This window comes from Pinus tabuliformis, chromosome 7 (assembly GCF_031772625.1).
Source record: "Pinus tabuliformis cultivar Carrire ecotype Pingquan chromosome 7, CPIR1, whole genome shotgun sequence".
In the NCBI taxonomy this organism is placed as follows: Eukaryota; Viridiplantae; Streptophyta; class Pinopsida; order Pinales; family Pinaceae; genus Pinus; species Pinus tabuliformis.
The window spans coordinates 1713886746-1713911609 of record NC_142293.1 but is presented as its reverse complement, the minus strand read 5'-3'; the positions used below and the strand labels follow the sequence as shown (position 1 = coordinate 1713911609).

Sequence of the window (24864 nt, the reverse complement as noted above, 5' to 3'; positions counted from 1 at the left end):
GATCCATTTCCAAAAGATAGCAAAATGATAGGTTCTTCCTCGAGTGCCAATGAAGAACCCATTTTGATGATGTCCCATGTAAGGATTGCGACTCGATCGCAAGATTATGGTAGTAAAAGTCCCGTTGATGGCAAAGAAGCAGAATCTTCTTGTTCTAATCCATCAACCTCAGCTCCCGGTTCCGATCCACTACAGATCGAGAAGCCTAACCCAGACTTAGTAATCAAGCCGCCCACCAAGGGTGTACTTTGAAGGTCTGCTTTCAATCCACATGCGAGAGCGGCCCAGAATTATAACATTGTTGAGGACTTAGCTGTTTCACCCTCAGCAATGTCGGCTTTGGAAGTGCTGCAATCATGCCCAGCACAGCGTAAATTACTTTTGTCGGCTATAGGAGCTGTTGATGTTCAAGACCCGAACCTAATAATCTTTGATCTAGAAAATAGTACACCGCGTTTGCCTCATCAAATGGCTTTCCAGATCCCAGTGATAGTAAAAAACAGGCCTATTCATCGGACTATAATTGATGAGGGAGCTTCAACGTGTATTATGTCGATACAGTGTTGGAGATCGCTTGGTTCTCCTTCACTTAATCAATCCCCGACAATTCTTAAGGCCTTTGATGGTCGTGGGTTTCATCCTTTTGGCATTCTACAGGATTTGCCTATAGAGGTTGAAGGAAAAACTGTTAGTCTAGATGTGGAGGTGGTTGATGCCCCTCTAGACTACAACCTTCTCTTGGGTCAAAGTTGGACTTACGCTATGACAGCGGTCGTTTCATCGGTCTTCCGAGTAATAAATTTCCCACATAATGGAAAGATCGTAACAATAGACCAGCTGACTTACTTTTCATCTGACCCATCCTCTTCAGAGAGTATTCAGCATGTCGGTAAAACGACTATCCCATATAAGGATGTTGGAGTAGGATTAGTTAAAGATGTCGGTTTACTGGGAACTTTTCCTTTTCCTCCACTCAACGCATCATCTTCATTTGCAACCATTCATATGATTACATCAGACACTATTTATTATGGCAATCCTTGGATCGTTCCTTCTGAATCTGAAATAGACTCATTTGGTAATTTTATGCCTTTGAGTCCATATGAAATTGCCTATGAAGCCGTGCAATCTTTTACCGACCTGTGTTCAACCAAAATCGACCTAATGAATGTGGTCCGTGAGGAATCACTTTTCACATCAACTTCAGAGTTAATAGCATTTCCCGAAGTTGTATCATCTGATGAGCAACTTCGTGAAGTCCTGTGTATAGATGATTTACCATGGGACCATCTCCATCATAGATCTTCGTTTTTACCCGAGGATGATCGTTTTGAAAATGATTTCTCATCAATTTTTATAGCTGAATATGTCAAGGAAGCTCAGAATCCCATGAAACATCCTGATTTAGAGCTGAATTTGGGAAATATCTCTCGAACTATTCGCATTGACATTTCGGTTAAGCCCGGAATTGTTGAAAACATTCATATAGGTTCCTCATGTATAGATGACGAAATTCAGACATACAAGGCCCTATTTCAAGAATTCCGCGACGTGTTTGCCTGGTCCTATGAGGAAATGCCAGGAATTGATCTCGCGATTGTTGTTCATGAGATCAAGACTTACCTGGATGCTAAACCCGTCCGGCAACGTTTGCGTCAGATTCACCCACGAAAAGCTGCTGCAATTAAAGCAGAAGTTGAAAAACTGTTGAAAGTAGGTTTCATTTATCCGATCCCATTAACGGATTGGGTATCGAATATTGTTCCGGTTAACAAAAAATAGGGAACAATAAGAATATGCATCGATTATAGGGACATTAATCGCGCTTGTCCAAAGGACAACTATCCAACTCCCTATATCGATCAAATCATTGATGATTGTGCTGGCAGCGAAATATTTTCCTTTATGGACGGTTTTTCCGGATACAATCAAATCAATATTCTACCTGCCGATCAACCGAAAACGGCTTTCATTTGTCCATGGGGGACATTTGCCTATTTCAAATTACCTTTTGGGCTTAAGAACGCTGGAGCAACTTTTCAAAGTGCGATGTATTATTCGTTTCATAACATCAAACACATTGTGCAACCGTATCTCGATGATTTGCCTGCTCATTGATTACATCGAGCTAACCACCTTGTCCATTTACGAGCAATCTGCATGAGGTGTAGGCATTATCGTATTCGGTTGAACCCACACAAATGTGTCTTCTATATAGAAGTGGGACGATTTCTAGGATTTGTAGTTTCGAAAGCCGACATTTGCGTCGATCCCTCGAAGGTAGAAGCTATCATCAAATTGCCTCCTCCTTCGAGTCTTTGCCAACTCCAAAGTTTGTAGGGGAAAGCAAACTTTTTACGACGATTCATTCCTGACTATGCTGAGGTTACAAAAGGTTTTACATGATTGTTGAAACAGAACACTCAATTCTCTTGGGATGAGATAGATCATAAATCTTTTGATGCACTCAAACACGCGTTGACCCATGCACTGTTGTTGCATCCTCCCAACTACAACCAGGATTACTTTTTGTACCTCGCCACCACTCATTCCACCATTGGGATGGTCTTAGTTCAGGAAGATGAATTCAGAACGAAACATGTGATATATTACCTTAGTCGGACGTTAAATCCAACTGAGCTAAAATACTCACATGTGGAGAAATTGGCATTGATAGCCGTTCAAGCTGTCCAACATTTTCGTCACTACATTTTACTCCGTAAAACTACAGTCATTTCGGATTGCAACCCTATGATCTACATTTTGACTAAACAATTGCTAGGGGGAAAGTACTCTAAATGGATTTTTATCCTGTAGGAGTTCGACTTGGAGTTTGAGAAATCTAAGTCTAAGAAATCTTTAGTTTTTGCAGAGTTAATGTGTGACTTCCTGCGTGCTGACACGGAAACTGTGGCAGAGGAGCCCATTGCGGACGAATCTTTGTTTCTAATCAGCACTTTAGATCCATGGTATGGGGATATCATCATCTATCTCCAGACCCAATCCTTTCGGCCCGAAGCTTCAAATTCGGAACGTCGGAAAATTCGATTCCAGTCCCAACAATACAAAATTATTGGAGATACTCTTTATCGCCGTGGGGCGGACTCTATTTTTCAACGTTGCTTAACTCACGAAGAGGCTAAAAGGGTTCTAAATGACTGTCACTCTGGAGCGTGTGGCGGTCATATGTCTGGGTATTCCACAGCCCAAAAGATATTGCGCGTTGGCTACTTCTGGCCGTCCTTGTTTAAAGATTGTATTACTGCGGTCCGAAAATGCCACAACTGTCAAGTGTTTGATCGAAAGATGCGCGCTCCACCTGCTCCTCTCCACCCTATAATTTCCGTTGGTCCTTTTTCCAAATGGGGTATCTATTTTATTACATGTAACCCTCACTCGGCCGAGGGGCATGCGTATATCATCCTTGCGGTAGATTATTTTACTAAGTGGGCCGAGGCGATGCCTACATTCGTGGCAGACGGCAAGACAGCTGCAATTTTCGTGTTCAATCATATAATTGCTAGGTTTGGTGTCCCACAAGCGATAATCACTGACCATGGGTGCCATTTTCGAAACGTTATGATGACAGAACTTACAGGCCAGCTTGGTTTGTGTCACGATAGTTCAACTCCTTATTATCCACAAGCGAATGGTCTGGTTGAGTCCATCAACAAAGTTTTAGTTATCATGATCTGACGAATCATTGGTATTCATCGGTCGAATTGGCACAACATGTTATTTTCAGCACTTTGGGCGTATCGAACCTCAGTGAAAACATCAACAGGGTTCACTCCTTTCCAACTAGTTTATGGTTTGGAAGCTGTGCTACCCATTGAATGCGAAATCTCGTCACTGCAAATGGCCATCGAGTTACTTCCAACTACTTCCGAAGAGGAAAAGCGTTTATTATACTTAGCTCAATTAGATGAGAATCGACGTGATGCTGCATTAGTGATCGAGACTCACGCAAAACGTATGAAAGCTCAGTATGATCGAAATGTGACCCTTCGAAATTTTTCGGAAGGAGACCTAGTGTTATTATATGATCAAGATAATGATAAATTAGGTGCTGGAAAATTCGTTCCTATGTGGCATGGGCCCTATATTGTCAAGCGAAAGCTAGCAAAAGGGGCCTATGAGCTGGTAGACTTTGACGGGGACTCTTTGGGTAAACCCAGAAATGGACTTTACCTAAAGAGGTATTATGCTTAAAACATGGGTATGGAGATTCTTAGTTAGGTTAGTTTTTCTTTCTAGTTGGTGTGTTTGTTAGTTTAGACACTGTAGAAAGTGTGTTTTCGTCGTTATTCTGGCTTATCTTGGTTTTACTTTTGATGATGCAGATGTTGATGCCTCTCCAAACATACATTGGTTTCGCTGAAGGTGCTTGTCGTAGTACACGGAATATCTCTTCCGCAGATTGGGTTATCTATTCGCCCTCTGACGAGTTAGTATCTATGCATGGGGTGAGCCTCGGTCAAACAACAAACAACATTGCTGAATACAATGCAGTGATTGAGTTATTGTCTGAATCTATTTCATTTGGGATTCAGAGTTTGATAGTGAGGTTAGATTCTGAACTCGTTGTATTACAACTTAATAGAGTGTATGCCATTAGAAATCCAGTGTTATTAAGGTTATTTTTGAGAGTGCGTCTCTTGGAACGTGAATTTGATTACATTGAATATCAACATATTCCAAGGTCTTTAAATACATTAGCAGACGCAATTGCTTCTCGAATGTTAAATAGACATTTGCAATAATCATACATGTAAATTTAAAACCATTCCATAACATGATTTACAAGGTAAGCCGGTAATAATGATATATATATATAGGAGTGTGTCAAAAAATACATCGTCTTCGATCATAGGTTGAAAAACACCTTATGATCGGCAAAAATGATAAGTACAAAAAACCAAAATGTCACATGTGTCTACAAAAACGACCATCCAATCACTGGTGATGATCTCTATATGACACCACTGCATGGGCCACCCTACACAAGAACCTCCTAAAAGGTCCTGGGACCCCAACTACATAGCGCTGAAGCCTGATTGGAATATCATCTATGGTAGTCTCCGGTATGTCTGCGGTAAGATGCTCTAGGTCACTTTCCAACTCAGCTAAAGTCTCTCTGGCCTCGTCCTGTGGGGCCGGTGCCGCTGCAACTGGTAGTTTCCTCTCGTAAGGCCAGAGATTGGCTGGACGACGTGGGCCTACATCTGCATTTTGAAAATTATTACTATCAGTTTTGAGATGATATAAAAACAAACAAAAAAATAGATAGTTTAAAAAACTTGTGGAAAATGAAGTTACCTGTATCATCCTATTGTTCTCCCGGTGGAAGAACCATGTCCGGATCTCCACGAAAATCAACTCCGGCATAAGGAAAATCCTGTATAGAAAATACCTGGTCTTCTAACCAGTGAAAGTACTCCGAAGTAAATTGGACAACCTCTGTTCCCTCATCATGATGACGGGCCATAACCACAACCCATCGCATCAATTTGGGCTCTCGAGGAAGCCCAACACCAATGGTGAGTTGCCGTGGGATCAGCATCGGAACCCTCTCTAAGCCAAAACTCACAACTAAAGGCCCATAACCAAAAGTCTTTAGTTGTCCATTTTTGGCTCTAGTCAGCTGCCCTTTTATATTGGCCAACACAGCATCACACCAGTTGAAAATGGTACCTCGATAGCAATCAATCGACATCAGCATTTGGGATCCAGTGGCAATGTGTAAAGCGACAGCCCCGCAAAGTCTGGTAACTGTAAAGGAAATCACCATAAGTTCAAGACGGGATATAGTTTTGATCTCTATTCCCTTCTCCTGAGTCTGAGTTTTACACCACTCTAGTCGGAGACTAGCGATGGACTGGCCACCCGGCCTAGTCCCGAACAGAGTCAAGTGTTCACCTCTCTTGGGCAAACCAGTGAGAAAGTAGATATCTGCGGGCTCCATCTCGAGCTGGTGCCCTCCAATATAAAAACACTGGTCCTGAACGTTCCATCTTTCTACCAGCCACTCTAGAAATCTCACTTGGGCCCTCAAGCTAGGTATGGCCCAGTATTTATAAAGGCTGCATGCCTTTAAAGCATAAATTGATGGTTGATGATTAATGGCGGCCAAATCAACATCTTCGTGCTCTCTCTCATGCCAATCAAGCATGGTGAACAATCTACATGCCAAAAAACATCCATTAGATTCCATGAAATCAAAACATTTTGGTCCATTTTGGAGAATTTGGGGTTTAAAAACTTGTTGCGCGGAGTACGCACCCCGCCTTTAGGAACAGAGCGTGGGTACACAGGTTCCCTGAAGACAAGGTGCATACTACCGACATTTTTCCAACTGCAAAAATGTCGGGGTACGCGGGTCCCTAGTGTGGTGCCTGCGTACCCCGAGAGGTGGTCTTTGAAACCCCAAAGCCTCCAAAAAATAAAATCTAGGGCATAAAAAAGAATTCTAAACAGATGAAATTGAAGAGGAGGATGTTGAAAATTACCTGGAAGAGACGGTGTTCGGTTTCGACGGTTGGATTCTCCGCAATTTCCACGGGAAGTTTCTTGCCAAAAGCCCTTTTTCTCTCCTCAACAGTAAAATGGTAAAAATGAATTGGTAAAAGCCCTTTTTATAGGTTTTTTTGGGTAAATGAATGGTAAATTTGTTTATTTTTCACCATGAAAAGGTAGTTTTCAAAGTATTTTTATCTATCTTCAACAGGTATGAGTAATGTGTTGGTTTTTGTGCAGGATAAAGGATTTTCAGAAAAAATTGTCATTTTTTACAAACAAAAACATCAAAGTCATCTTTAAGCCCTTTTCTGACTCCTAAAACATGAAAAGATTGCCGAGCGTTCCTTTTACACTCGTTAAAATGGAATTAAAAGACGGTCCTCTTACAGCCCTTTTCTGACCGTAAAAACATGAAAAGATTGCCGGATTTTTGTCGTTTCAAATTCGATATTGGAAATAAAATGACGTGTCTTTGATCGCTTTTTACTTTTCAGATCAGAGACACTAATCATGAAAGTAGTCCTTGGTCGTAAAGATCAAGTGGTTCTCTCAAGTATTATTTTATACTTTTTCGGGCTTGGGAGACACAAATTTACGAAAAAGGTCAACCCTGGAGTCTTCTTAAGTTTTTCAGACTCTCTAAAATTGAAGAACACCGAGTTTCTCCTATATTGGACTCGTTAAAATTCCATAGTAAAGGACCTGTTCGATTACAAACAGGAATGGACCACTCCTTCTTAGGGTTTGAATCTAAACTAAGTTGGACTCATCCGAAGGATGAGCTTATAATCAAGCAAATGTTATCCTCCTCAAGCTTGTAAAAAAATAAAGAGGTACTTGCCAGAAATGGTGGGGTAAAAGAGAGAAAAATGAGCCTATTTGTTATCCTTTGTCTCAGAAAAACCTTATCACCACTCTTGAACACGACACTTTTTATTCACCTGGGTTGGGAAATCCTTTGCCTAAGAGTTGATCAAACCACATTGAAAGTCTTCAACCGGTTTCTGGGTATTAACTTTGGGTCAATTGTCACCAAGCCATCTGTTGTGTCGTTATGTGTTCAAGAGGTCACTGCAAATAAACCATTCATCTGCAAAATACCTGTCATCCATCTTGACCATTCCTGAGTCAGTCCTTACAGCTACATTTCTTCAACTTGATCTATGATTTCGTGTTGTAGGCTTGCCTACGACGGATCACTTTCTATCGAAATCAGCACATTATCTAGAAAGATGATCTAGGAATCATCAATACCTTGAAATCTGCATGCCTCAATGGCAGGTTTCTCGCCTTTGACGACAGTTTACATCATTGACTTTCGATCGAAGGATTCCGTGACATGTTCGACATCAACACATTCATTCACATCTCATGGATTATATTGGGTACTTTGAGAACCATTGACATCACTGGTGGTTTCTCTCACACTTGTTAACAGTTTACATCATTGACTGGTAATCAAGTGGTTTCTACCATGTTGGACATCAACTCATTTATTCGCATGGATAGAATCGTACTATTTCGGGAAATAGAAATGAAGACCCTGGATCTAGTTTCCATCATCCAAGCTGCAAGGAGTTTTGTATTCATTATATAGTAGACTAATTATAAACAGATGGTTGCATCCATAATGTGTCTACATGAGTCTATGATTATGATGTACTGCGAAATCATTCATGTATCAGAGCAGTAGTTAGTTTGTTAGTTAAGTTTTTGATCTGAGTATGGGAATGCCTACCTCAGCGATGATATGATCTCATATATGTATTTTGTGTTGAATATTTGCAGGTTCCAACTGGGCTCTCCACAAGATAATCGTTGAAATGATAAAGTGCTTCACCCTTCCTAGATGATATGAAACCCTAATCTACTACAGACCTCGCACTTTAGGGGGCAATCTGTTACACTAAAATTTGTCACCATGACTATTTGCAGTCAGTATGGCTCCATCAATAACCATACTGTCCTCCTTGGCAAGTCTTATACCTCTGCTCCTCATGTCAAACTCCAAAAAAGAGAGAAAGCCTTTAAAAGTCAATATAACTCTGGTTACGCAGTTTCTCTTACTCTTACCTACGTGTACACACCTCAAGTTCATAATACCTACGTACTTGTACGCTCTGTCTATAAACGGGTGGGTGCGTACTCCTGTAAAGGTCAAAAGGCGCAAGTTTTACTTTAAAAAACTTACTTGTGGTCGATTCTAGAGCATTCTAGAAGATGGTTTGATGTGGATTGAGTGCCTCCAGATGGTTCATGCATACCAATGAAAGAGGAACTTATCCCATGAAGAGGGGAGCTATCCCTTTGAAAGAGGGACTTATCCCATTGATGGTGGACTTGATTAACTTCCTCCAAATCATTATAAATACAGGCATTGGGCCAGAGGGAGGGGAGTTTGAAAGCTGAACATTCCTAAGGGTAGATGTTGCTGAAATTAGGACTCCCTTATAGAGCTTGAGAGGAGAGATTCCAATCCTTTCTTAGCTTCATTTGGGAGTGGGTGAGCTGATCAAAGTAAAGGAGAACTCTTGCTGGACCCTGGGAGGGACCTGCACAACACCAAGGCACTAGTTGTAATGGTTTCTTTTGTTTCCAATTAATACAATTAAGTTCATTTTTCTCAACAAGTTGTTATATATAATTTGTTTCATAAACTCCTTGGTCTTTATGATGAATATGTTATATTATATGAGTTATTCAGGTGCTATGTAATCATTTTCTTGTTAGTGAATGCAGGCTTCAAGGAGAAGGAGCTCATCTGGATCGGAGAGGCTTGGCTGCTACAAACAGCGTTGGACTAGAGGTAAGCCTTAAACACCTGGTTGCTTTTATTTTAAATGCATATTTAGGAAAAGATAGTGCTTGATTGTTTTGTTTGTCACTAGAAAAGCCTTGCTTTCTAGGGAGGTTGGTTTTGTCCGAAAAATTGACTCTTTCTGCATGACAATAGGATCAGACATGTCGGACTAAATACCATGGATCAATCATAGAAATTACCACATGTGAGCGTTTTTTTGCATTGGAGTGAGTGAATTTGACGACCATACCTTTTGTTCGGAGAACTTGCGGGTATGCCCGCACTTCTTGTTCAGGGAACTTGCCGGTCTAGCCGAGGACTGCATCTTTGTGTACAGGAACCTGCGGATCTCTCATTTTCTATTATTTTGAGAGCTTGAACAGATATTTTCCACTTGAGAGAGTTGCCATCAAGGACAACACCTATGCCATAGTGCCAAACCTGAGTCATAATGCTAACACAGTAGGGTGTAGAGCCTGAAATATGGACGATTATTTTGCAAAGTACTAGGCCTATGGGTAGGAGTTCAAGGAAGCCCTCTCATTTAGAGATTTTGTTCAACTCCAGCGGGATAGCATACCTCGCGACCATCACAAGGGGTACTGGCATTACCATGATGGCGACACCCACCGTGAAATGAGTAGATTCTACTTACCTACATTTGATGGCTCATCAAACAATTTGGCAAAGTCTTGGGTGGAGAAGTTGGACATTTATTTCCAGCTTAACTAGATGTTGGAGGCAGAGGCCATCAAGGTGGCAACATTTGGCGAGGCTTGGGATTGGTGGTTTCATGGGATGGTTACACTCGGGCACTCTATAGTGATGACATATGCTGATTTTACCAGGAGATTGATGGAGAAATTTGACTAGAGGGATCCAGAGCAGCATTTTGTTGAGCTGACAAGGCTCAAACAAACAAGGAGCCCAAAGACCTACATTGTAGATTTCTTGAGGGGCTCCATGATGGTGCCAGACCTATCCATGGCACAGAGGGTCTATACATATGTTGAGGGGTTAGCATAACCACTTTAGGGTTTAGTCCGATCCACTAAACCAGCCACACTCCAGGATGCTATCAGCAGGACCCGAGACTTACAGGATGTCTTACCCAGGACCCGGACACCTTACCCCCAGAGGTAGACATTTTAGTCTAAGGGGAAGGATGTGAGGATTCCTCCTCTAAAGGGGAACCCAAGACGAATACAGCTTGATGATGATGCTAGGAGAGAGCTGAAGAAGAAGCGGTTGTACTTCACCTATCAAGAGCCATGGGCACAAGGACATAGATGTGCTGCTAGCAAAGCACATTTTATTGAGGTCTTCTTCGAGAGTAATGGAGAAGAGCATGACGAGGAGGATGTGGAGGTAAGAGATAGCCATGACATACAGGGGCCTTTGCCACCTCCACCACCAGTAGTAGGTGGTGCATCTTTTTCACCCTCTGGACGGGCCCTTGTAGCGTTGTGAGGAGTTCCCAAGTATCTAAAGCTACGCATACAAGGGACAGTACGTGGCCAGCACGTATCAGTTTTGGTTGACAGTGGGGCAACCCACAACTTCATCGATGCACAGATGGTTGAGCGAAGAGGTATTCAGACAGAGATCTTCGATGGGTTTTCAGTATTGATCCCAAGAGATCAGACCATGACATGTGCTCATTATGTCCTAGATCTTTCAGTGACGATGGGCACCTACACATTGACTGACCACTTTTTCTTGGTCAATATTCTGGACACCAACATGATACTGGGTGTTCGGTGGCTTATTACTCTAGGGAAGGTCACGACGGATTGGAAGATCCTAGAGATGGAGTGGGATGATGAGAAGATAGGGAGGCATGAGAAGATACGGGGATAACACACATATCTACCTCAGACTGTGTCAGCTCATCGGATGGAGGCAGTCTTTTGGAAGGGAGACATAGAGTGGGTAGTGGAGCTGCGTGCATTAGAGGCAGGGACTACAGGGCAGATGGTACATCCAGAGATCTAGTCCATCCTCGATTGGTATGCCATAGTGTTTGGAGAGATTCCACCTGGACAGCCACTAGATCAGGGGTTTGAGCACACTATCAAGCTTGAGCAGGGCATCCAGGTAGTGATCACCACTCCCTATAGGCACCCCAAGGCCTATCGGGATGAGATTGAGCGGGCTATCCCGGAGTTGCTGGCTCTTGGGCACATTCAATCGAGCACGAGTCCTTTTGCTTCTTCTGCGGTGTTGGTGAAGAAGAAGGATGGTACACTGAGGATGTGCATTGACTACAGGGCCTTGAACAAGAAGACCCTGAAGAACAGGTACCCCATACCTAGGATCGATGAGTTGATGGACGAGTTGAGAGGGGCACATTTCTTCTCAAAGATTGATTTGAGATTGGGGTATCATCAGATTCGTGTGAGGGAGCAGGACATTCCCAAGACCGCCTTCAAGTGTCACTATGGGCACTTTGAGTTCTTGGTTATGTTTTTTGGGCTAACCAACGCCCCAGCTAAATTTTAGCCCTGCATGAATCACATCTTCCATAGTCACTTGAGGAATTTTGTGTTGGTGTTCTTCGATGATATTCTTATTTACAACAGGACTTGGGAGGAGCATCTCGAGCACATTGAGATAGTAGTGGATATCTTACAGGAGCAACAGTTCTATGCCAAACTCTCCAAGTGTGAATTTGGGTTGACGGAGATGTTGTATCTAGGACACATCATAGGACTGGACGGAGTGAGAGTCCATGGGGAGAAGATCAGGGCCATCAGGGAATGGCCGAAGCCGAGAAATGTGACAGAACTTTGAGGATTCATTGGCATTTGTACTTACTACCAGAAGTTCGTCAAATGTTTCTTATAGCTTGCTACACCCCTGATAGATTTGACGAGGAAGGGGGATTTCAGTTGGTCAGATACAACACAGCGAGCGTTTGACAGGCTCAAGGAGGTTATGAACTGCTACCCACTGCTTGTGTTGCCAGATTTTACGTAGCCTTTTGTTTTGGAGTGTGATGCATTGGGAGAGGGGATTGGTGTAGTGTTGATGTAGGGAGGTCACCCTATAGCCTTTGAGAGCTAGAAGCTCCTTCCGTATGAGAGGTTGTACTCTATATACAACAAGGAGATGCTGGCCATCATGCATGCATTGGCTAAGTAACGAAAGTATCTGGTGGGTAACAGGTTTAGGGTGAGGACTGATCACAACAGCCTCAAGTTCTTTTTGGAGCAGAAGTAGCTACAGGAGAGGCAGTGAAGTGGATCAGCAAGATCCAAGCATATGACTTTGAAATTGAGTATGTTAAGGGTAAGAACGACGTGGTAGCATATGCCCTTTCACGTAGACTAGCCACGTTGTCTCTTATGAGCTTGGATACAGAATGGAGGGCTCGACTCTTAGTAGAGTGCTCCAAGGACATGTTTGCATATGAGGTTTTGGATGGGTAGGTGGCAGATGACAGGTATAGGGTGGTCGATGAGATCATCTATTACAGGGACCAGATCTTCTTGACTGAGGGGTCTTAGCTCAAGAAGAAGATAATCCAGGCATCACATGATTCACCATTGGCAGGACATTAGGGGTTTACCAAAACCTATAGGGCCATTAGGGAGAGGTTCTCATGGAAGGGCCTCAAGGAGGATGTACTCCGGCACATTCGGGAGTGCGATGTTTGCCAGAGGAACAAGGGAGAGATGAGCCATCACGCGGATTATTGCTGCCTCTTCCCATTCTAGAGGGGAAATGGGAGAGTATTTTGATGGACTTCTTCACAGGGTTGCCCATGGTACAGGGAAAGGATTGCATCTTTGTCATCGTTGATTGACTGACAAAGTACGCACACGTTTTTTCCATATCTGCACACTATACAGCAGTGCAGGTGGCCGAGCTGTTCTTTAGAAATATCTTCAGGCTACATGGTTTTCCTAAGACCATCGTCAGTGATAGGGACAACCATTTCATGGGCAGGTTTTGGCAGGAGCTTTTCTGGTTGGTGGAGATGGAGTTGACACCGAGTACCAGTGATCACCCACAGACGGATGGGTAGACAGAGATAGTTAACAAGTGGCTGGAGGGCTACCTGCATAACTATGTCAGTGGGCAGCAACGAGCATGGTTGAGGTGGGTGCATCTAGGGGAGTACTGCTATAATACTTCACATCACATGTCCATTGTATGTCACCATTTTATGCTTTATATGGGTATCATCCTTTATCTTTTGCTGACATGTTGTTTGGTGATAGAAAGGCTCCTAGACCTAAGATATGGATCTAAGAGAGTCAGGATATTCTCTGAGTGCTCAAGGATAACATGGCTACAACACAGAACCAGCAGAAGATGTATGCCAACAGGGGTCAGGTGGAGAGATAATTTGAGGTAGGGGACATGGTCTACCTATGGTTACAGCCATACCGACAGTCGTCACTAAACAGAAGGGAAATGAGAAGAATAAGCCCCACTTTTATGGGCCATACAGGGTGATACGCAAGGTTGGACAAGTTGCATATGAGTTGGAGCTGCCCCAAGGCAGCAAGATTCATAATGTTTTACATGTATCATGCCTGAAAAAGGCATTGGGGAAGTAGGTGACAGTGACAGATGAGCTACCACCTATGGATGACAAGGGGAATTTGGTATTGCAGCGGGAGGCCATCATTGATACCAGGGAGAGGTAGCTGCGAAGTAGGACGGTCTGGGAATTTTTGGTGAGGTGGAAGAATTTTCCAAATTAGGATGCCACTTGGGAGAGTGAGAATATTTTGCAGCATCCATCACTTCAGTTGCTTGAGGACAAGCAACATTTTGCCGGGGGAGACTGTAATATTCCTAATTAGCCATGGTTAATTGGAATGTTCGATTTTGCCCAATATTTGCCTTTTATAGTTATTTATAAATAAAAAAAGTGAGGACGGGGGACATAACTCCCTTTAAGAATAAAAAGTCACTTCCTAGTAGCACAACGAGGAGCCAAGGGGGCCAAAGGAGGGCGTAGAAATGGGGCCCACACAGATACATAGAGGGACTACGTAGGAGGGAAGAACACATGGCAAGAGAGGAATCACGTAGGAGGAGGTGAGCCTAGGGATTGCGAGAGGTAGAGGCTATAAAATAGAGAGGAGCCCCCTCTTTTTGGATCATTCAGTTATGTGCATTTTGAGCTAGTCGTTTCGACTTCTGAGCACGCTGGCTATTTATCTGGTCTGCAGCATTGTTTAGTGCATTGAGTGTCTCCGTTCGGAGATCTCACCCTTAGCCCCAAGGGACTTCCAAGGGACTTCGAGTTCCTGCTTGGACAAGGTATTTCCATCAGTATGTCAGTAGTAGTTTTATCAACATTCAGCAACAGTTTCATCAGAATTTTGGAGGACTACGCAACACTTGGAGAGGGAAGCAGTTCTTTCTGGTTGTAGTGCTAGATTGGGGTTTTGCATGTGGAGTTATGCTAGGAGATTGAGCAGGGGTCCAGCTCTTGTCTCATTGGAGGATTTTTGGCAGGGTTTCAGGAAGTGTTTCAGGCAGAGTTTAGAGGGGTTTTCTTTACTGGCAGTGTAGGGCATTGAGGAAACTCGTAGAACCCCAAGAGGATGTTTATTGGGGGTCAGCCATTATAGGAAATATTTCTGGGTTTTTCTGGGTTTCTTGAGTAGAGCCTGAATCGAGAGTTTCAGCTTTTTCTGAGGAGGGGAGTAGCCTCAAATCATCATTTGTTTCCTAGCAGCAGTAGTAACATCCATGCAGAGAGGCCATTCTTGTCACTCTAAGTGTATTTCTTCACTTTCCTTGTGCAAGTGGAGGTTCCATCTGTCTAATCACCTCCTGTACTCATTTTATTTCTTAGTATAATAAAATGGCTTAGCATTTCTCGCTGCATTTCTTGTGTATCTTCTTATATTTCCAGTTTACATTATTATATGTTGTTCCACTGTTACTTTATCACTTATGGGTTATTATATCATTTGCACATATTTGGTTGGAGTTTTTCTGGGGTTTGAGGAATATTCTAGGTTAGGAATATTACACACAAACACCCACCAGGACTCTAATCATAATTGAGGACTCACCAAACGAGAAAGAAAGGTTAGTTTCCCTTAAAAGAAAAGGTGAAGAGGGCACATCAAAACAAGATTCCCCAAAGTATTCCATTACCTATGTTAGGAGGCCTGTCACTAGGTCAGAATCAACAAAGCAAGATAAGGAACTTTTGTTCCCATTTCAGAAAGGAAAAATCCTTCTATAGGACCCTCATACAGTCCTATAGGAAACTCTATTAGCAATACATGAAACATAGAAAAGATATAGGCAGCACAACATGCACATAGGGAATGAAAGGAAGCAGAAACACAAGTGCAGGAGGGGGTAGCCTCTCCAATGACATCTGAGGGAGAGTTCCAAGAGCTATAGGATCCTAGCCCACAACCCAGGCTAAGCTCTTATTACAGATTCATTGAGGGAGGTAGAGTAATATCACAGAAATTTTCCATTCCTCTCTTCTTTGAGCTTGAGAAATAGAAAGGAAGGACACATTGCTGGATGAAAATTGCCAAATCAAAGAAGGTAGAGGATGTAGGCCATCTGGAAGAGAAACTTCTAGAGATGGGCAGAGAATTGAGTAAGATGAGGGACTAGGAATAAATTATGAGATATCAACTAGAGGTATAAAAAACATGATTAAAGATGTAGTTACAAGAAAAACAGAGCCAACTGGCCACCATGGAAAGCCTCTCCATGGACGATCTCTGGTGAATGGTGCCACCATAATCATATGCCTTGTACCTAAAAGATCAATGGTTGCAATTTCAGATAAAGAAACTAGCACAATAGGAAAATATGCCTTTCCAAGACTATAGGAAGTTCATTGAACTATGTGACAAGAGCACCCTAGAGGATAAGGCCAAGATATTAATGGCAGAAGTGTCCTCAGACACATAATTTTATTAATCAGAAAAAAATAATTACATAATTGATTTTGCAAGAGTTTACACCCGAACAACCAAACACTCTTGCAATGAGCTATTTATAAGCTCCATGTCCTAACTACCTCTAATTATGGATCACTTATTAAAAAACAAGTGTCCATTTACAATAAATGCTATTCAAACCAACTAGCTAACTAATCTCCTATAATAGAGCCTAAGATACGACACATTTGGAGAGTCATATCTTGTTACAACAATATACCAATTCTAATTGTCTCTAAAATAATTAATCATTCTAGAATAATTATTAATTTAATTTCTTAAATTAATAATTATTTTATTTCAATTTTATAACCTATGATAATAAAGTATTTTGGATCATCTAACATTCCCCCCTATGATCCAAAGATACATTACAACAAATACCAAGTTCATCCCTGAACTTAGTAAATTTTATTCTGCCAAGCGGTTTGGTGAAAATGTCGGAGATCTGATCTTCGGAAGGACAATAAACTGGTTTGAGGACATCTTTGGCAATGAGAGACCTGATATGATGATACTTGGTGTCCACATGCTTTGTCTTTGAATGAAAAACTGGGTTCTTGGCAAGTTTGATGGCTAACTGGCTGTCAATGAACAATGATGTAGCTTCTCCCTGAGAAATGCCCAAGTCCTGCAAAATTCGGCGCAACCAAACAATTTCACATGCTGCTTCCCATGCTGAAATGTACTCTGCTTCTGCTGAAGAAGTGGCCGCTGTAGCTTGTTTTTTACAACTCCAAGATACTGCTGCTGATCCCATATTCATTAAATAACCTGATGTTGATGCTCGATCATCAATACTCCCAGCAAAGTCGGCATCAGAATATCCACCAAGTACAAAATTTTTAGTCTTTGTGTAAAGAAGACCAAAATCTTTTGTTCCTTGGATATATCGAAGAACTCTTTTGGCTGCATTCCAGTGGCGGTCTCGTGGTTCCTGCATAAAACGTGAAAGAATACTGACTGCATAAGATAGATCAGGACGAGTATTTGTCAAATAAATCAAGCTGCCAATCAACTGTCTGTAAGTTGTACTGTCCACCTTTTCCCCCCTTCAAATTTTGAAAGTTTCAAGTTTTGCTCCATGGGGGTGAGAACGGGCTTGCAATCTTGCATGCCAAATCGCTGAAGAACCTTTGCGGCATACTTACTCTGAGAAATGAAAATATGATGTGGATGTTGGAAGACTTCAACTCCAAAATAGTAGTGAAGTAATCCCAAATCTGTCATCTTAAAACCTACATGTAACTCCTTTTTTACCTGGGCAATATGATCATCATGATTGCCAGTGATGATCAAATCATCTACATACATAACAAGAATTACCAGATATTTGCCTTGTTTTTGCACATACAAAGTATCATTAGATTCACTTCGTTGAAAACTAACTTTCTTAAGGTAATCATCCATCTTTACATACCAGGCTCGGGGAGCTTGTTTCAACCCATATAAGCCTTGATCAATTTGCAGACTTTATGTTCTTGTCCTTCCACTTCAAAACCTGGTGGTTGGGTCATATACACGTCCTCCTGTAAATCCTCGTTGAGAAAAGCACTTTTCACATCCATTTGACGAACTTTCCATCCTTTTTGAGCGGCCAATGCAAGTGGTAATCGGATGGTGTTCCATTTAGCTGTTGGAGCAAAGGTTTCTTCATAATCAATGCCTTCCTACTGCGCAAAACCTTTTGCGACAAGTCGTGCTTTATACTTGTCAAGTTCACCCTTCTGATTATACTTAATTCTGTAAACCCATTTGCATCCTATGGGTTTAACATTTGCTGGACAATCAACAAGTTTCCAAGTGTTGTTATCAATTACTGATTTATATTCTTCAACCATAGCCTGTTGCCATTCTTTATGTTTTACTGCCTCTTTGTATGTGGAAGGTTCAGTAAATTCATTGGCGATCAAGGCAAAATTGCCTTCACTTCTATGTGCCCTTCTGGTGCCAGTTTTATTCTGTTCATCAGGCTTTACATATTTTAAAAGTTGAACTGCCCATTTCGAAAGTTGGTGCTCACTTGTTTGCGCTTCTGTAAAGTCCCCATCATTGTAAAGAGGATTAATATAAACTGATGTTCGTCGTTCAGGTGAAGAATGTGGAGACTCACTGTCTAAAGAACTGCTACTGCTTGGAGTTGCGGATGAACTGCTAGAAGACCCAGATGATGTTGTTGATGTAGATGGACTGGATGACTCATCTTCAGAGGAAGGAAAATCAAGTTCATACCAATTTGGTGAAGTTGGTTGACTTTGCATTTTTCCATTTCTTTTACTTCCCTTAGTTTCTAATTTGTGAAGAAGATTTTCAATTTCTTCAGCACTCTTACTCTTTGTTTCATCAAAAATGACATCCCTGCTCACAATGAATTTTCCATTGGTCAAAAGACGATATCCTTTCTTCTCATCAGAATAGCCAATCATTGTGCATTTTAAACTTCTTGAGTCAAGCTTAGTTCGTTTTTCTTTCGGAACCAGGGCATAACACACTGACCCAAAAAGTCTAAGATGTTTAACTCGAGGTTTGAAACCAAACCAAGCTTCATAAGGTGTGATTCCATCTAAAGAAGCAGTTGGAGATCTGTTTCTTAAGTAGACAGCTGTATGAATTGCTTCCGCCCAATATGTTGGACTTAACCTCTTGAAGGTTAACATGGATCTCGCCATTCCTAACAAAGTGTGATTCATTCTTTCGACTACTCCATTTTGCTGTGGAGTGTAAACATTAGTGAGATGTCATCTTATGCCATTTTCACTGCAATAAGTTTTGAATTCATTTGAAGTGAATTCTCCCCCATTATCCGTCTTGAGAGTACCTATCTTTTCTTTGACTTCATTTTCAACAAGTTGGCGAAAAATTTTAAACTTATCAAATGCTTCTGACTTGTTCTTCAAGAAGTAAACCCAAGTCATATTGCTGAAATCATCAATGAATAGTAAGAAATATTTGCAACCACCAAATGAAGTTTGTAGTGGACCAAAAACATCACTATGAACTAGTTGTAGCCGCCTGTTTTCACGCCATGAACTTGTTGGAAAACTTTCGCGATTTTTTTTCCCATAAATGCAAGCTTCACATTTTGCATTTTCCGTTTTGAATGTGGGAAGTCCTTTAACCATTCCTTGTTTCTGCAATTGAGCAAGACTCTCAAAATTCAAATGTCCATATCTTACATGCCATAGTCTGATAGGTGAAATACCTGTAGTCACTGCCCCTGCAAAATCAGAATGCCTTGGAATAACTGTCCCTTTCATCCGTAACAGTTTTCCATCTTCATAACCTGTCATAACTATTTTCAAGTTCTGTTTCACTGAATTAATCTTCACTAAAACTTCTTCCATAATCACCTGATGTCCTGCTTGTCGAATTGTGACTAAAGAGAGCAATTTTTTCTTGAAACTAGGTACATACCATACATTGGAAATCAATTTTTCTCCAATGTCAGGGAGAAAAACTTTTACGACTCCTTTTCCATGAGTATGTTTTGTATCATCAGCAAGAAAAATTGAATTAAGTTGGCATTCTTGAAAATTCTAGAAAAAATCACGTCGACATGTCATGTGCTGAGTTGCCCTGGAATCCAAAATCCAGGCATCTTCATAGTCACTTCTAAGATGAGATGAAATTTGTGATGCTGGTGAGGAAGTAAAAACGTATTCTGAGCTTTCTTCATCTTGATCATTTGCAAATTGTGCTGAATGCTGCTGAAACTTGGGAATTTTATTAAGTGAAGTTCGACAATCTTCAGCATAATGGCCAACTTTGTTACATCTTCAACACACAATTTGACTTAAGTCTCTTCCTCGTCCTGAAGATTGTCCTCTGCCTCTGCTTTGACCCATATTTGGAGATTGTCCTCTACCTTGACTATTATACCCTTGTCCTTGAAAATTGCCTCTTCCTTGGTTGTTTCCTCTACCTTGAAAATTATTTCTTCCTCCTCTGTTAAAATCGTTGCCTCTGCTTTGGCTTCGACCTCAATTATGTGTTGCTTGATTCTGATTCCATCTGCCTCTTCCTCGAGAATTATCTACTGATGACTTACTTGTGCTGGCTTCTGTGAGAAAAACATCTTCACCAACTTTCTTCTTCTTCCCAAAAGTTTTATCATGTTGACTTAACATTTCACAAAGTTCATCAAACTTTAGTTTTTCTAATTTCCCAGTTACTTGTAAAGTCTCTAAAAAAGGCGTATAGGAAGAAGGAAGCCCAGCAATTACAATTGTGACCATAAAGCTATCATCAATTGCGGGAAAACCAACATTAATAATTTCTTGCTTAATATTCTTAAGTCTGGAGAGATATTCAAGAATATCACCATCTTCAGTTAATTTTTGTTGCAACAATTTTAACTGTAGATCAACCTTCTTTGATTCTGGCTGAGTATCAAAGAGGTCTTTAAAAGTTTTCAAGGCAGTCCATGCATCTGTGGCATTCTCTATATGTACATACATTTCATCATTCACAGACGATTTAATAAGAGCTAAGGCTTTAGCATTCTTGATTTCCCATTTTGCCAGTGGATCTGCATCTGTGGGTTTATTAGGCTTAACATCTCCATCACATATTCCTTGCCATAATTCATTGTAAATGAGTGTGCTTTCAATAAGACGATGCCACATTTTATAAGATTTGGTGCCTTCAAGTTTGTCTGAGTCAGAAAATAAATTAATCAACTTAGACATTTTTAGCATTGAAGAGATGCACCAAGAAGCAGAACAGAAAGGACAAGATAGTCAGCACAATACACCACACAAAAAACACGATCTATCGGGGCTTGGCCTTGACCCTCGAATAGTCGTCAAAACAGGAGAATATTGACTGAGCTTTGCGCTTGGCTCTAGTCAATTTCTCAAATTTTTACAGGGCAACTTTCAAAATTTGACCTTTTACAATGGTGCTTTTGCACAATCTAGTAAAAAAAAAAAAATTTACCCCCCCTCAAAGTAAAATTACTTTGAGTTACATTTATCTCCTTAAAAAAACAAAAAAAAAAAAACTCCTTATTGCTCCAAAAAATTACAATCACCTTATTTCTCCACTAACAATAAATTCCAAAAATTACAAATCATTAGATCTCTCCAAAATACAATATGCATTAAGATTACAAAAAAAATATTTATGATCCAAGCTGACAGGCTTCTTGTTGGCAAGTTGGCTCACGCTGGCTTCACTAATTGGCAAGCTGGCAACGCTGGTTGGTCTCGGCTTTTCATTCCCAATCCAATCAGCAGCTGATTTGACTCTGTCAGTGACATTTTCTCCACTCTCTCGACAGAATTCAGATCTATAAAATCATCTTTATTGGGACAATCAATAAGGCCATAACCTTCAATTGTGAGTGCACCTTGCTCACTGGGTATGTTACAATTGCATTGGAGCTGACAATCTAGCGGCTTACAGGCTTTGTTTATATCTTGATGCTGTCGAAATTAAAATATTCCTGAACTTTCAGCTAGTTGTTCCTCTTCCATGATGTTTAATCTGCGGTGCCCTGGTCAATGAATGTGACAACCGATTCATTAACAGGCGCAACTTTTATTCTGCAGCCTTGTCTAGAACTTGAACAGGGTGAGCGAACAGTGATTATTTACAGGCCTTCCATTCTGGATAATGTAGAAAACTAACAGATTTTTGAAGATGATGATCAGAATTTCAAGGATCATGTAGAGGAAGACCATGCACCAGGCGCAGCTACTGGAATTGTTTTGATTCTAAGAGACAGTCTAAAAAATGTGAGGAAGAGTGTAAATCTTACCAGGATAAATGTAAACATGCTGAAGATGAGCTAGAGAAGTGGCATTCAGCTTTTCGGAATGAGTCATTTATTTTAGCAGGCACAAATCCTGAACCAAGTCTTGTTTTAAATGCGATTCAGAACCTAAGATCTTCTGACGAGTCATTGAGAGAACAGTTGAAGAAAGCTAAAAAAGGGAGGCTGCATTTATCGTAAACTTTGCAAAAAAGGAGCAGGAAATTGCAGAATTAAAGACAGCTGTTCGAGATTTGAAGTCACAGTTAAAGCCTCCATCACTTAAGGCAAGGAGGTTGCTCCTTGATCCGGCAATACACGAATAATTCACTCCTTTAAAGAATGCCGCTGAGGAGAAAGATAAGAAAATTAAGGAATTGGAAGACAATCTTGTAGATGCGTATGTATTCCTCGTAAATTGGTTCAGAAGATTTCCAAAGTACAAATTCCGAGACTTCTATATAGCAGGCAAAAGTTATGCAGGGAATTACGTTCCAGAGTTGGCTACCACTATTTTAAACCAGAAAAAGAAGTCGCAGGCGTCCTTCATTAATTTAAAAGGAATACTAGTGGGGAATGGAATAATACAGCGCTGTCCTTTTTTTTATGGTTTTATTCACTCAACCAATTTAAAAAAAATCATACAGATTTGCATTTGCAGCTTTTTTTTTAAAAATGATTTTAGAATTGGCAGATCTAAAATCAATAAAAAAAATTTGTTGCAAATTTCATACCAATCTTTTGCTGATCACTTCAACGGAGTTGAGTTTTTCCACGATCTGATAGAGCTGGAATCTCCTCCTCAAATCAACTGCTGGAATCTCTTCCTCAAATCAACTGCAACATTACTGGAGCTCTGATACCACAATAATGGCAGAAGTGTCCTCAGACACATAATTTTATTAATCAGAAAAAAATAATTACATAATTGATTTTGCAAGAGTTTACACCCGAACAACCAAACACTCTTGCAATGAGCTATTTATAAGCTCCATGTCCTAACTACCTCTAATTATGGATCACTTATTAAAAAACAAGTGTCCATTTACAATAAATTCTATTCAAACCGACTAGCTAACTAATCTCCTATAATAGAGCCTAAGATACGACACATTTGGAGAGTCATATATTGTTACAACAACATACTAATTCTAATTGTCTCTAAAATAATTAATCATTCTAGAATAATTATTAATTTAATTTCTTAAATTAATAATTATTTTATTTCAATTTTATAACCTATGATAATAAATTATTTTGGATCATCTAACAGATATCTGAATTCTACTTGCACAACTCGGCCTTAATAGACTTGAATGTGTGGGACCCCAAAGCAAATTTGAGGGACTTACAACTAATGGCCCTTGCATCATGGATGAGTCATGAGGAGGCTAGGGCTAAGGAGGTGAAGAGGGTGTTTGAAAGAGAAGAAAGGGAGCCTCTTTACATCAAATAATAACAAGTAAATTCAATGGATGTCATCAACACCCACAACATCATCACCAATGATCCCCAACTTGCACCAAGATACCTAGCTATAGAAGAACAAGCAGTCACACATTTTGAGAACACCTTGAGATTGCTAGGGAATGAAAGGCATCAAGCATGCCAAAGGAGATGGAGGACCCTACCATACAACCTAAGGATCAGGGAGCATCATTCCCCAGAGAGGATGAGAGATGCACTAGAAAGGACCCCAACTTACAAGAATGCACTGCAAAGACTCAAAATCAATTGGATTGGTTTGAAACTCAATCCACCCTTACTATTGGGTATGCTAGAAGGTAGAAAGGAGGAAGAGGAAAGAAATCGGTGGGAGGAAATAGAGAAACATGTAGGGTTTTATCCATTAGAGGAAACTCCATCAACCGAGGCCTTGGATGTTATAGAGGCCACAAGAGCTATGAAATATATGGACATAGACTAAGTTTCTCATAGGATGAGAAACACTTTGAGTAGGGGGTGATGATGAGGCTCATCAATCGGTACATTTTATGGGATTTAGCGCCACTATCTAGCTTATTAAAATCAACTTTTCTCACATTTATTTACATATTTGATAATATTTTTCTTAGTGAGAAGGGTAAAGGTGATATGTTATGTCATGTGGCCTAATTTGCATTAACTAGAGGATTTGGAGCATTTATGGGCTAATTTAAGTCCAGGAAATCAAGGTATACAAGCAATAGGGATTTTAAGAGATTGGTTCTCCCTCCTTAATTCCTCAATCACTTGAAGATTCCTCCACTAGATCTCATCAGCTCGTAGTTAGAAGCAGCCAAGCCCACTGAGTTCATTGGCAGGCAAGCCAATGATAGTTAAAGACAAGTCAATCTTGAGTTTGGGAGACAAGCCTCCATAATTTTAAGGAAGTTGCTGGTAGCTTCAGTTGTATAAGTAAGAAGGCCAAGGGCCTCATTAGGATTCAACTTATTGTGGTAGCCAAGAGGCAATTTCGAGCTAAGATATTGTGAGTATTATTCTCATGTTATTTTTGACATTTTGATGATAATGAAAAGGGTTTCTTTGATCGAGCACTGAGTTGACTCAGAGGGCTTAAGCTCTTGGGTGAAGGCCCAACCCTAGCAATAGAGGTTCCTCTTTTTATATAGGTATTATTACATTAGAATCATAAATTATCTCCTGAATGTATCTATGCTTTCTTTAATTTACATGTCTTTTAATGGTTGGTTAGTTTTTCTTCCATTAATTGGAGTAGTAGATCAATGTTGCAGTAGTGAAATAAAATACTTTAGAAAAACTTGTGACAGTGTTCTCATCCTCATCTCCAGGGAAATTTTAAGGATGAGGATTTATTTTAAGGTTTAGAAACCTTATCTAATCTCAGT

The 24864-nt window shown here is 40.7% G+C and overlaps 1 pseudogene; it reads left to right on the top strand.

Annotated features, from left to right (window-relative positions):
* The window catches only part of LOC149255186 (uncharacterized), a 178164-nt pseudogene that overhangs the window by 126484 nt on the left and 26816 nt on the right, over window positions 1-24864 (top strand).